Source organism: Psammomys obesus, unplaced genomic scaffold (assembly GCF_907164565.1).
Source record: "Psammomys obesus unplaced genomic scaffold, mPsaObe1.curated_primary_1811, whole genome shotgun sequence".
NCBI lineage: Eukaryota > Metazoa > Chordata > Mammalia > Rodentia > Muridae > Psammomys > Psammomys obesus.
The window spans coordinates 9,386,327-9,400,841 of NW_026590677.1; positions in this window are offsets into that span (position 1 = coordinate 9,386,327).

Sequence of the window (14,515 nt, forward strand, 5' to 3'; positions counted from 1 at the left end):
TTTAAATTACTCATACTTAAGGCTCCCTTGGGCTACTTATGAGAAGCTACCTGGAACTAACAGTGAAGAAAATAACCTATTTTTATAACACACTGACACATTCAGTTATATTGTTAACTCATTTCCCATGTTTCAGACTATTTCATACTTCAAATATCTATTGATGGTATTATTCTAAGTACTCAGAATTAAAATACAGATATGACAAATTTCTTATGTGAAGCTATTCAGAATCCAAATGTTCATATGTTTTATTTGTCCTTCTACTGTTTCTTAGGCCACCACGTAGTAAACTTATTTCACCCTTTTCGATGCCAAACTTTGCTTTTCTTTTTCTTGATATACAAAGTAAATTCCATATTGTGGGATATTTACTCAAAGTTCATAGCTTAATTATCATATCCTCAAGGAGCCTATTCTCTCATGTCTGTTAGTCTGCTTTCTGATGTACAATATACTTGAGAAAATTGACTTGTAAGGAGGAAAACTTTGTTTCTTATTTGCAGATATTTCATTTTATGCTTGGTAAGTCCCATAACTTTGGGACTTTGGCAACATAAATAAAGCACGATATAGAGTCTGTGGCACAGAGATGTGGTCTTATTTTATGAGGGCAAACAATCAGAGAGAAAAATGTGAGGGCAAATACATTACAAATACATTATACTTTTAAAAATGTAGATGAATATAAGAGATCTAGTAACTCAATTAAATTTGTTTTACTAATTCTAGTTTCCTTGATTACAGAGTACATTTGCAAGGTAGGAAGAATGACATGTTCAAATGGCATGCAAGTAACATGTAGTGTTTCCTTTGTGATATAATATATAACTCTGTGAAAAGTTAGTGATTTATCTGTGCTTAACATATGGCTTGCATTATGATACTAAGTTGCACAAAATTTCAAAGTTCTCAAAAATCTTCATATGTGGAACAATTGCCTTTTTTATTAACATTTCTTTACTTTTTCGTTATTTCACATTTAACAAAATGTTGCTAAAATTATGCTCCCGTTTCTTAACATCTTTTTGTTTTTTACATTTTTTTTCAATCTTTCCCTTACTGCATACATTGTGTTCCCATTCTGATCAATGTAAGAGTAAGATAATACTAGGAAGTGAGCAAATGAAGCAAGATTTGAATGTTTCCTTTTATGCTACAGTTCTGGCTGTCACCATACTCTGAGGATGAAAGCAAGAACACACAATGAATGGAATTCAACCCTAAAATGTTACATGTTAAGTGCTCAATGGTCTTTTCTAGTTAGGAAGTACATTAATTATACTTATGAATATAATTATGAAGTTAGAAAAAACAAATTAAGAATACCATTCTTGTATTAAGAATGTGAGTTACTAATTCAATTATTTTCACAAGAAAGTGACTTCCTTTTTTTTCTTTTTTGGCTTTTTTAAGAAAGTGACTTTTAATTCATTGCTTCTAGTCAATTTTAGAAATTATCTAAGTGACTTTTAAGATAAGGAATGACTAGCTGGGCATGGTGATGTAATGCTGTCATCACAGCACTCAAGGAGGCAGAGGTACTTGAATCTCTGTGAGCTCAAGACCAGCCTGGTCTACAAAGTGAGGCCAGGACACCCAAGGGTACACAGAGAAACCATGTCTAGAAACAAACAAAGAAACAAAAAACAAGAACAAAAGGAATGCTTAAAAACAATTGTTAAGGATACCATATCCAAAGAATTGACTGCTGATCTATAACCAAGCAGTTCTATTAGCATTTGTTAGGGACAACAAATGTAAATCAGCAGAATATTTTCCCCCATAGTAGAGGACTTATTTTTAAGCATGCATTATTAACCTGAAACAGATGTCATTCCTCTATTAAGCAAGAGTTTTAAGGATAAGAAAACTTCTGCTCCCCTTATGTCAAAGTCAGCCTCTGCTCCCCTTACTAGAGGACCCACATGGAGAGTGAGTTGCCTATTGGCTACATCTGAGCAGGAGCATCTAGGTCTTCATCATGCATGGTCTTTGGTTGGAGTATCAGTCTCTGCAGGGATCCCTGGGCCCAGAATTTTTGGCTGTGTTGGTCATTTTATGGAGCTCCTGTCTACTCTGAGTTTTTCTATTCCCCCAGTTCCATCCATTTACCTGCAAATTTCATGATTTCCTTGTTTTTAATAGCTGAGTAGTATCCATTGTGTAAATGTACCACACTTTCTGTATATATTCTTCAGTCGAAAGACATCCAGATTTTGGCTATTAAGGCCCTGTTTCTGACATGGACTCTGTTACCAGCTCTTTGATCACTTCCCCCAGCAGGAGGAGCGGGAGCTTACCAGTTCACAGAGGAAGAGGATGCAGGCAGTCCTAAAGAAACTTGATAGGTTAGGGCCAGATGGTAGGAGAGGAAGGCTCTCCCTTCCTGAGGAATAGTGGATGGGGCTAGGGGAGAAAAGGGAGGGTGGGTGGGACTGGGAAGAGATGAGGGAGCTACAATCGGGATGTAAAGTGAATAAATTATACATAATAAATTTAAATTAAAAAAGTATAAAGAAGCTTCAAGTAAAGAGTTTGACTGTTGCCTACCTAAGTTGTACTTATTTGGAAAGAATTATATTTCCCATACATGATACAAGGATAACATAAGTGCACATGCATTAACACACACACACACACACACACACACACACACACACACACACACACAGTTTAACATGGAAACTTAGAATGGAAAAATGCCCTGCTCATCAATAATAGGCCAGTACCAAATGCGATAAAAGTTACAAGTTTACTAGTGGGAGAGGCATGGATGTGCAATAACAGACACTGTTTGTTGTAAAGACATTCAGAGATGGATCAAATGGGAAGATGTAGGAGACCCACTTAATAGAGAAAGCGTTTAGGCTGGATATTATGCCACACACCTGTAGGTCAAAACAAGAGTATATGAAAGTTTTTCATGAGTCATTTCACCATGGTCCTTCCTAATAGTGCAAATTTTGCTACATGAAACCTCACAGGCAGGATAAGAACTCAAATCTGTTCTGCCAAGAAAATGATGCTGAATGTTGCAAAATTTTTTTAATCTCATAAACTTTTATTAGGGTTTGACTTTTGATTGTACATTATGGTTTATTTTTTGTCACCAAAATATTTTTACTTCTTTTTTTTTCTTTTTTTAAAATTTTTTATTAATTACACTTTATTCATTTTGTATCCCCCCATAAGCTCCTCCCTCCTCCCCTCCCGCTCCCACCCTCCCTCTCCTTTCTGCATGCATGCCACTCCCCAAGTCCACTGATAGGGGAGGTTCTCCTCTTCTTTCTGATCTTAGTCTATCAGTTCTCATCAAAAGTGGCTGCATTGTCCTCTACTGTGGCCTGATAAGGCTGCTCCCCCCTCAGGGGGAAGTGATCAACAAGCAGACCAATCAGATTATGTCAGAGGCAGTCCCTCTTCCCATTACTATGTAACCCACTTGGACACTGAACTGCCATGGGCTACACCTGTGCAGGGGTTCCAGGTCATCTCCACGAATAGTCCTTGGTATGAGTCTCTGGGAAGTTCCCTGTGTTCAAATTATCTTGTTCTGTTGCTCTCCTTGTGGAGTTCCCCTCCCCTCCAGCTCTTACTATTTCGCACTTCTTACATAGAATTCCATTCACTCTGCCCATCAGTTGGCCATAAGGCTCAGCATCTGCTTTGAGAGTCTATACTGCAGAAGCTTTCAGAGGCCCTCTGTGGCAGGTTTCAAGGTTGTTTCCTGTTTTCTTCTGGCTTTCAGAGGCCCTCTGTAGCAGGTTCCGAGGTTGTTTCCTATTTTCTTTTTCTTCTGATGTCCATCCTCTTTGCCTTTCAGGTTGGGGATTGAACATTTTAGTTAGGGTCCTCTCTTTTGCTTAGTTTGTTTAGATGTACAGATTTTAGTGGGTTTATTCTATATTGTATGTTTATATGAGTGAGTATATACCATGCGTGTCTTTTTGCTTCTGGGACAACTCACTCAGGATGATCCTTTCCAGGTCCCACCATTTACCTGCAAATTTCATGATTTCCTTATTTTTCATTGCTGAGTAATACTCCATTGTATAGATGTACCACAGTTTCTGCATCCATTCTTCAGTTGAGGGGCATCTGGGTTGTTTCCAGCTTCTGGCTATTACAAATAAAGCTGCTACAAACATGGTTGAGCAAATGTCCTTTTTGTGTACTTGCGCCTCTTTTGGGTATATGCCTAGGAGTGGTATGGCTGGATCTTGAGGAAGCGCTATTCCTAGTTGTCTGAGAAAACGTCAGATTGATTTCCAGAATGGTTGTACCAGTTTACATTCCCACCAGCAGTGGAGAAGGGTTCCCCTTTCTCCACAACCTCTCCAGCATGTGTTGTCCCTTGAGTTTTTCACCTTGGCCATTCTGATGGGTGTAAGGTAAAATCTCAGGGTTGTTTTGATTTGCATTTCCCTAATGGCTAATGAGGTTGAGCATTTCTTTAAGTGCTTCTCTGCCATTTGATATTCCTCTGTGGGGAATTCTCTGTTTAGCACTGTTCCCCATTTTTTAAGTGGATTACTTGGTTTATTGCTTTTCAGCTTGTTTAGTTCTTTATATTTATTGGATATTAGTCCTCTGTCAGAAAAAGGGTTGGTGATGATTCTTTCCCAATCTGTAGGCAGTCGCTTTGTTTTGATGATGGTGTCCTTTGCTTTACAGAAGCTTTTCAATTTCATGAGGTCCCATTTATTGATTGTTGCCCTTAGAGACTGTGCTGTTGGTGTTCTGTTCAGGAAGTTTTCTCCTGTACCAATGAGTTCTAGGGTATTTCCCACTTTTTTTTTTTCTAGCCGATTTAATGTGTCTGTTTTTATGTTGAGGTCTTTGATCCATTTGGACTTCAGTTTTGTGCAGGGTGATAAGTATGGATCTATTTTCGTTTTTCTACATGTTGGACCAGCACCATTTGTTGAAGATGCTATCTTTTTTCCATTGTATGGTTTTGGCATCTTTGTCAAAAATCAGGTGTCCGTAAGTGTGTGGGTTTATTTCTGGGTCTTCTGTTCGTTTCCATTGATCCACCATTCTGTTTCAATGCCAGTACCTGCAGTTTTTAAAACTCTTGTTCTATAGTACAGCTTAAGATCAGGGATGGAGATACCTCCAGAAGATCTTTTATTGTAGAGGATTGTTTTAGCAATTCTGGGTTGATTGTTATTCCATAAGAAGTTGAGAATTTTTCTTTCCAGGTCTATAAAGAATCGTGTTGGAAATTTGATGGGAATTGCATTAAATCTGTAGATTGCTTTTGGTAAGATGGCCATTTTTACTATGTTAATCCTGCCAAGCCATGAGCATGGGAGATCTTTCCATCTTCTCATATCTTCCTCTAATTCTTTCTTCAGAGACTTGAAATTTTTTTCATACAAGTCTTTGACTTGCTTGGTTAGGGTTACACCAAGGTACTTTATGTCATTTGTGGCTATTGTGAATGGTGTTGTTTCTCTAATTTCTTTCTCAGCCCTTTTGTCTTTTGTATACAGGAGTGCTACTGATTTTTTTGAGTTAATTTTGTATCCGGCCACTTTCCTGAAGGTGTTTATCAGCTGTAGGAGTTCCCTGGTAGAGTTTTTGGGGTCACTCATATATACTATCATATCATCTGCAAATAGTGATAATTTGACTTCTTCCTTTCCAATTTGTATCCCCTTGATCTCCTTCAACTGTCTTATTGCTCTAGCAAGGACTTCCAGCACTATGTTGAAGAGATATGGAGAGAGTGGGCAGCCTTGTCTTGTCCCTGATTTCAGTGGGATTACTTTAATTTTCTCTCCATTCAGTTTGATGTTGGCTATAGGCTTGCTGTAAATCGCCTTTACTATGTTTAGATATGTGCCTTGTATCCCTGATCTCTCCAGTACTTTAAACATGAATGGATGTTGGATTTTGTCAAATGCTTTTTCAGCATCTAGGGAGATTATCATGTGGTTTTTTTCTTTCAGTTTGTAATATGGTGGATCACATTGATGGATTTCCATATGTTGAACCACCCCTGCATACCTGGGATGAAGCCTACTTGGTCATAGTGGATAATATCTTTGATGTGTTCTTGGATTCGGTTTGTGAGTATTTTGTTAAGTATTTTTGCATCAATGTTCATAAGGGAGATTGGCCTGAAATTCTCTTTCTTTGTTGAGTCTTTGTGAGGTTTAGGTACCAAGGTGATTGTGGCTTCATAGAATGAGCTTGGTAATGTTCCTTCTGTTTCTATTTTGTGGAATAGTTTGAAGAGAATTGGAGTTAGCTCTTCTTTGAAAGTCTGGTAGAATTCTGCGCTGAAGCCATCCGGTCCTGGGCTTTTTTTGGATGGGAGACTTTTGATGACTGCTTCTATTTCTTTGGGGCATATAGGACTATTTAATTGATTTACCTGGTCCTGATTCAGCTTTGGTAAGTCAAATCAATCGAGAAAATTGTCCATTTCATTTAGGTTTTCAAATTTTTTTGAGTATAGACTTTTGAAGTAAGTCCTAATGATTGTTTGCATTTCCTCAGTGTCTGTAGTTATGTCCCCCTTTTCATTTCTGATTTTGTTGATTTGGGTGGTGTCTCTCTGCCTTTTAGTTAGCTTGGCTAAGGTTTTGTCGATCTTGTTGATTTTCTCAAAGACCAGCTCTTGGTTTCATTGATTCTTTGAATTGTTTTATTTGTTTCTAATTGATTGATTTCAGCCCTGAATTTGATTATTTCCAGCCTTCTACTCCTTTTTGGTGTGTCTGCTTCTTCTTTTTCTAGGGTTTTTAAGTGGGCCATTAAGTTGCTTGAATGAGCTGTCTCAAATTTCTTCTTGAAGTCACTTAGTGCTATGAACTTTCCTCTTAGCACTGCTTTCATTGTGTCCCACAAGTTTGGGTATGTTGTGTCTTCATTTTCATTGAATTCTAGAAAGGCTTTAATTTCTTTCTTTATTTCTTCCCTGACCCAGCTGTCATTTAGTAACAAGTTTTTTAGTTTCCGTGTGTGTAGGCTTTTTGCTATTTCTGTTGTTGTTGAGGTCCAGCTTTATTCCATGGTGATCAGACAGGATACAAGGGATTATTTCAATCTTCTTGTATCTGTTGAGGCTTGCTTTGTGACCAACTATATGGTCTATTTTGGAGAAGGTTCCATGAGGTGCTGAGAAGAAGGTAAATTCTTTTGTGTTTGGGTGTAAAGTTCTGTAAATGTCTGTGAGGTCCATTTGATTCATGACCTCTGTCAGAGATATTGTTTCTTTGTTTAATTTCTGTTTTGTTGACCTGTCCTTTGTTGAGAGTGGGGTGTTGAAGTCTCCCACTATTAATGTGTGGGGATGTATATGTGGTTTAAATTTTATCAATGTTTCTTTTACAAATGTGGGTGCTCTTGTTTTTGGGGCGTAGATGTTCAGGATTGTGATGTCTTCCTGGTGGAATTTTCCCTTGATGAGTATGAAGTGTCCTTCCTCATCTCTTTTTATTAATTTTGGTTGAAAGTCTATTTTATCAAATATTAGAATGGCTACTCCTGCTTGTTTCTTGGGTCCATTTGCTTGGAAAGTCGTCTTCCAACCTTTTACCCTCAGGTAATGTCTATCTTTGTGCCTTAGGTGTGCTTCTTGTATGCAACAGATTGCTGGGTTTTGTTTATGTATCCATTCTGTTAATCTGTGTCTTTTTACTGGAGAGTTGAGTCCATTGATGTTGAGAATGATTAATGACCAGTGCTGTTAGATCCTTTGATATTGATGTTGGCTGTGTTCATAAGGTTGTGTGCTTGGTTGCTTTTTCTTTTGCTGTGGTAAGGTTAATTATTTCCTCTGTTTTCTTGACAGAAGCTAATTTTCTTGGGTTGTATTTTCCCTTCCAGTGTCTTCTGTAATACTGGATTTGTGTGTAGGTATTGTTGAAATTTTTTTTTTTTTGTCATTGAATATCTTGTTTTCTTCGTCTATGAGGACTGAGAGTCTTGCGGGCCACAAGCTGTTTGGCTGCATCTTCCCGTATTTCTTCACGGATGGCCCTAATCTGCTTGTCTTTATCTTGCTCCATTTCTTTACGGATAGCCATGATCTGTTTGGTTTTATCTTTCTCTAATTCTTTACGTATTTTATTTGTTTCCTCTATTATCCTCTTCATCAACATAGATGTCAGGTCATCTTCTTGATTTTCTATTATGCTGCATTGTTCAGGGCTGTTCGCCTCTGGATGGCTTGGTTCTGGAGATGCCATATAGCTCTGTCTTTTGTTGGTTGAGCCTTTACACTGACCTCTACCCATTGAGCTGATTTAGGTGTTGGCTGTTAGTTTCTGTGCTTCCTGGTGTCCTGAGGTAGGGAGTATACCCTTGGCCAGAAGATGATTTTTCCTGAAGAAGTCCTTCTCTGCTTTTTGGTTATGGTCACTGTATGGCCAGTGTTTCTCAGGAGTTGCCACTGCTCACCTCAGGTTTATAGCCCTGAGTAGTAGCTGTGGTCTATGTTAGACTGGGAAGGATCTCCTCTTACCCATAGAATTTCTCAAGACAGCTGCCCCACTGCTGGGTTTCTTGTTATAAATTTAGTGTGCTGCTGCTCACTAAATTTCCATGTACAGTCCTCTTGAAGAAACTGCTGATTCCCTAGCTATGGGGTTTTCTCCCAACAGGGAACCTCAGTCTGTTATCCTGGGGCGCACAGTTCTGTCCGGGAAAGTTGGAGGTGCACTCAGCAAGTCTCTGGTCCAGAGGCTGATTGCTCTGCTCTGGACCTGGAGAATGTGCACCTAGGTTGAGTTGGCGCCTGGTGGTACTGTTCTGGTCTGGAGCCTGGGTGTCTCACTCTGGACCAGAAGCTGTGTGTCTCTGTCTGGGATGGCGGCTGCAGGCACTGCTGTGGTCCAGACGCTGTGGGTGCAGCCCTCTTGAAGGACCAGGGATTCCCACAGTTTTGACAGTCTAGCTAGGGATAACTGGTTGATCCTTGGCACAGTATCTGAGGGCTGCTGTAATGGCTCTCTGGCTTTTGTAGGTCTGAGGATGCAGCTGTGTGTCCCAGTGCCCTAGGGGAACTCAATAATGGCGGCAGAGCACAGTGCTCCTGCCTGCACTAGAGTCTTCGTGAGTCCAGGAAGTGTTTTGGTGCTGGGTGTCCTAAGCATTAGAGCTGCTGACCCCCTCCGCTGGTGGTTTCCTCCTGCCAGAGACATGCAGTCTGGTGCCCTGGTGCCCTGGTGCCCACAGTTCTATCTGAGGTGGCGAATCAGGCGCGCAGGCAGGCGCCTGTGTCCCGGCTCTTGGTCCGGACTGGCTCTTGGGGCACTCGCGGAACCTGAGTCTTTTCCAGGGGATGTCTGAGTAACCTGAGGTCCGTCCCAATTGTTTCCTGCTCTGTGGGGTTATCTCTCGACTGGGAAATCCAGTCTATGGTGTTGAGGGCCCACAGTTCAGTCTGAGACTGTGACCAGATTGCGCTGGTGGGTATCTCTGGGCTGGTGACCAAGCGCCTGGCAGAACCGGGATCTCTTCCTTGGTTTAGCGGGGTGAGTTAAATCTGATTGAATCCCCCACCGTGGGTTATCCTCTCACCTGTGAAACACAATCACTTGTGTTTTATGGCCGCGAGTTCTGATTGCTGGTCACTGTGCCAGTCCTGTTGTGCTGCTCCTCAGAATGAGAGTCCTCCCGGCGCCGCCATCTTGCCCCTCCCCCATATTTTTACTTCTTATTGTTAACATTTTGATTTTTATTTATTCAAAAGCCCACGAGGTCCTGCAGAGACTGATACACCAACCAAGAACCATGCATGGGGAGGATCTAGCCTACCTGCTCAGATGTAGCTGATTGGCAGCTCAGTCTCCATGTGGGTCCCCGAATAAGGGGAGCAGGGCCTGCCTCTGCCATGAACTTGATTGCCTGCTCTTTGATCACTTACTTGCCCCTGGCCAGGTGGCATTACTAGGCCATAGAAGAAAAGGATCCCGGCAGACCTGATGAGTCTTGATAAGCTATGGGCAGGTGGCAGAGGAGGAGAACTCCCCCTTTTAGTGGACTAGGGGAAGGAGATGGGAGGGAAAAAGGAGGGTGAGTAGGACTGGGAGGAGTTGACGGAGGGGATTTTAATCAGGATGTATAATAAATAAATTGTAAAAAAAAGAAATTAAAAAGAAAAAAATTCACATATGTGTATAATGTATCTTAAACAAATCCATGCTTCACTTCCCTCCAAGAGCCCATCAAATCTTTCCAACTTCAGGGTCTCCTATAATTATTTATGTATTTATTTTGACCCACTGAGTTCAATTAGTCCTGCATTTACACACATGGCTATGAGGTCATCCACTTGGGAATGAAGAATCTACTAGTTTTGAAGAAAATTGGCTTTGCCTTCCTCAACAGTGATTGGATGTAAATAGCTCAGTATCATCTCTCTCTCTCTCTCTCTCTCTCTCTCTCTCTCTCTCTCTCTGTCTCTCACACACACACAGAAGGTTTATGCTGGAATTTTTAACCAGCTTGACCTTGTGGCGGTCTTGTAGAGATCGCCTGCTGTGGGTTCATGTATGCAACAGTTGTATCATGAGCAGAGGACATTTCACCAGTCCTTCTATCCTTCAGTTCTTATGTATTTTTGTTTCTAACTATAGCCTATAATATTCCCTGAGAAGTTAGGGTACGGATTGATATTAGATGTCCCATTTATGGCTGCAAACTCACAGTAAATTGTTAGCATCACTGAGATTTTTATATCCTGTGGCTTCTGGAAGCAGCACTATTCTCTAATATGGGTTACTTCTATTCAAATGTCTTTTAAAAGACTGTTTTGTTAAATTAGCTTACAAATTAGTTAGGTCTTCTAAGGCTTTTTCATATACTCTTAGTTTTGGTTAACCTACCCTTTACCCCTAATTATTCCCAATCCCTGTCTCCATTCCCTCGAACATTTAACTCTCTATATTCTCCTTCTGTCCTATCTTATATATTATTTACAGTTCTGCTTATTATATTTGTTTTATCCAACGTACCAGTTTGCTTTCTATTGCTGTGATATAACACCATGACCAATAACAACTTGGGAAGGAAAGGGTTATTTGGCTTGCAACTTCTTTTTTTTTCACCTCTGTACATTATTTTATTATTTACATAATACAATATAGCATCAATGCTGAATAGCATGATTAAGTGCAATGCATAAATATGAACTACCTGTACACATCTGCAAATCTCTCAGAACTAAGGTACATAAAATTTAAGTGAAAGTGAATGTTTTAATAAAGATTAGAACTTAACACTGCAATAAAATTAGTAGTGCCTTGTGTACATACTTAACTATTTATAGATGAAAACAGGCATTACCACAATACTAATCTGACTATATTTATTTATATATAAAAAACCACAAGTTTTATACATCACAAAAAACCTTCCATTATAACACAGAAGTGATATTATCAGACAAGCATCAGTGAAGTAAACTGCCTTTTCTAGTTGTTATTGTTCAATGCTGTAGATAATGCAGCCCACACAATACACCCAAGAACACTAGAGTCCTACATGCAAATACAATATGATGAAGCAGCCCTCTGCAAGTGGTGATGGATACCACTAAAGAAGGCTACTGCAGTCATATTGGTTATGATTTTCCATGCAGAAGGGTACAGTTACATTAAGAACTGAACTTGATCGCCATTTTTAATCATCACTGAGGGAAGTCAGGGGAGGAACTCAAGGCAGGAAAGTGAGGTAAAAATTGCAGTAGAGTTCATGAAGGAATGACGCTTACCAGTTTGCTCTTTATGGATTGCTCAATTTTCTTTCTTCTACAACCCAGGACCATATGCCCAGATGTATGTTTGGTACTTCCACATTAAGAAAATGTCCTACAGGCTTGCCTACTAGCCAATCTGATGGGGGTATTTTCAGAGTTGAGTTTCCCTCTTCCTAGATGACACTAGTTTGTGTCAAGTTCAGAAAACCTAACCAGAATGATTGACCCTTTGTTAACTTTGCACACAAATATATTACTATTAAAAAATAAGTTTCCCTTTCTTTTTTTGCACTCAAGATTTTATGTTACTATCACAACTTAAAAGAGCATAATTTTAAAAGCCCCTAGTCTTTTTCAAACACATCAAAAGTTCATTCTCTTTTAAATAGCCAACATGTTTTCAAATGTTTATAGTCTCTCTGTAAAATTCTTTAAAATAAAATGAGTGACATACTTTCTATTCCAAAAGAGAATGATAATGACACAGTTACAATCAAATTAAAACAAATCCAAACTCCAACGGCGTAATAATTCAGTGTTCAGTGTCTGGAATTTATTCACATTCCTATGGGCTCCAAAAGTCCTGGGAAGCTCCATTGCCTGTCTTTGTCATCCATAGCACATATAACATGTCTCATGGCCTCATGCTGGCTCCACTTCATCTGATGCTGTCCTTAGTGGACATCCCATAGTCCTGGCATCTCCAAAGTCCTACGGTCTTGTGATCATGTGCTAAGATACATGTGGGTGCATGCATCTCCTCCCACAAGCTTTCAGAAACAGGGTGAGTATACCTTAACCTCCAGCAAATGCTTCTCATTTGCTCTGATCTCCTCTCTGCTTCCAGAATCAAGCTAGTCCTTTTATGTGTTTGCCATGGACTCAGAACATGCACCCATGGAAGGCCTTTAAAATTGTTCTTGCCCTTACTAAAGGTGAAGCTTGATCGCTCTGGGTTAGACTCCTACTTCTTACTTTTCCAGGAAAGCATTAAGGTACTACAGGCTGATTGTCCAAGACCAGTTTTCTAGTAGGAGACCCATGGGCTTCTCTCTCGGATTTAGTCAGGGGTAGGGTGAAGCTTTAAGCAGTAATCAAGTAGCTGCTGCACAAGCACAGGATGTCCTAGGAGAGGGCTTTCCATAGAGGTGTGGGAGGACTTTCTTTTAGTATTTAGGCAGCCTGCTTCTGGGTTGCCTAACAACTTATGATGTCATCATGTGTTGCCCTCCAGCGCCACACCTGGCAGGCGTGGTTAAGTTGTTCCTTAGATGGAACAGCCCAACACTTTGTCATTCTCTTGCCCTTTTGTGCTCTTACTCTCTTGCTCTCCTGCTCTCTCTCCTTTCTCTGTTGGGGCAGCCCTCTCCCTTCCCCCTAGCATGTCTCGCTATATTTTTCTCTCTCTCTCTCTTCATCTCCATCTAATAAACCTCTTCTATAGAAAATCTGTGTGCACCATCATTTCATTGGTCCTAACATTGGTGCATGGGCCAGGAAGGGCTCTCCTGGTAGTACCTGCTCTGGTCACACCAGAAATCCTTACTTGGACCATAACACCGGCAACAGATTTTTCTTCTGATCCACCTATCTCTAACCACCGATCATCTACATATCCCTTAAAATTTACAATTTCTCTCAACTGCCCTGCCCTTACTGAACACACCTGTCCCTCTGCTCAAGGCCACTCAGACTTGGCATCCTGCCACATGCTCTGAGCACCCAGGACAAAGCGGACATTCATGTTGCATCAGAATCAGCTTGGGGAAAATAAAATCCTCACACCAGATACTGAAACTGCCGCTTCATACACAGATACAGCCTGATTCTAAACCATTGCTGTTAGGTAAGCAATTGCTGGGGTCCCTGTTAACACACAGATGGCTTTAACTGCACCACTGCCTCAGGCCCCATGGGCGAAATTTTAAATCTCTCGCGGAATGCCTGCCAAGACAGGGGGGCTTACAGAGGAGTTTTTTCAGTTGTGCAGACTTCCAATTGGGCTGGGATAGCCATGCCACCAACAAACACCTGGTCTTGCTATGCCCCTATAGCCATGCACTTCAAATGGCTAGCCACTATGTTGATTTTGGGATAAAGAAGGTAGAGGCCTGGCTTCACTACCATGTCCACTAAGGGCAAGCACATGGTTTCAACCACCATCTTAACTTAGGGCAATCAAGGGCAGTAACAATGATTGGTAGCCATCTTGATTATTAAAAAAAAAAAAAAAAAAAGCGCTGTGTTTCCCCCCACTGCCAACTGCATTTACTACTTTTTTCTGTCCCACTTTTTGGAGCTGCAAAACTGCAGTCTTTTGTAGACCTTAAAAGGCCACTGCACCCCTTTCTACCTCCACTCTAAAGATGCCTATCTGCCCCTATCTTTAACTATGGATGAGATTCCCTCTATGAGAACTTGGCCTTATTGCTGATAAAGCACTCGTACCAGGCACCATGTTCTCAGGCTTAGCCGGGCTAAACCCATAACCTGCTGTGCTATTTGGTTGACAAACCACTGCTACATGGTCCGTTTTCATTTCCCCTTTCTCATTTGCAGGAATGGCTTCCTCATAATCTCTTCTCTTAGGGAAACCTCTGGCTTATACACCTATATTTGGCCTACTCAAATGTCAAATATCCAGTTACTCTAAGCGCGATCAGTGAAGTAAGAAAAAAAATCCCTATTTTTCTTTTCTCAGTCTTGTCTGTTTTTCTCTGCCTGTTATCTCCTTTTAGACTAGGACAGCAGCAAGTTTCATTTTAAATTGGTATGGATTTTTATAAAAATTCAGAA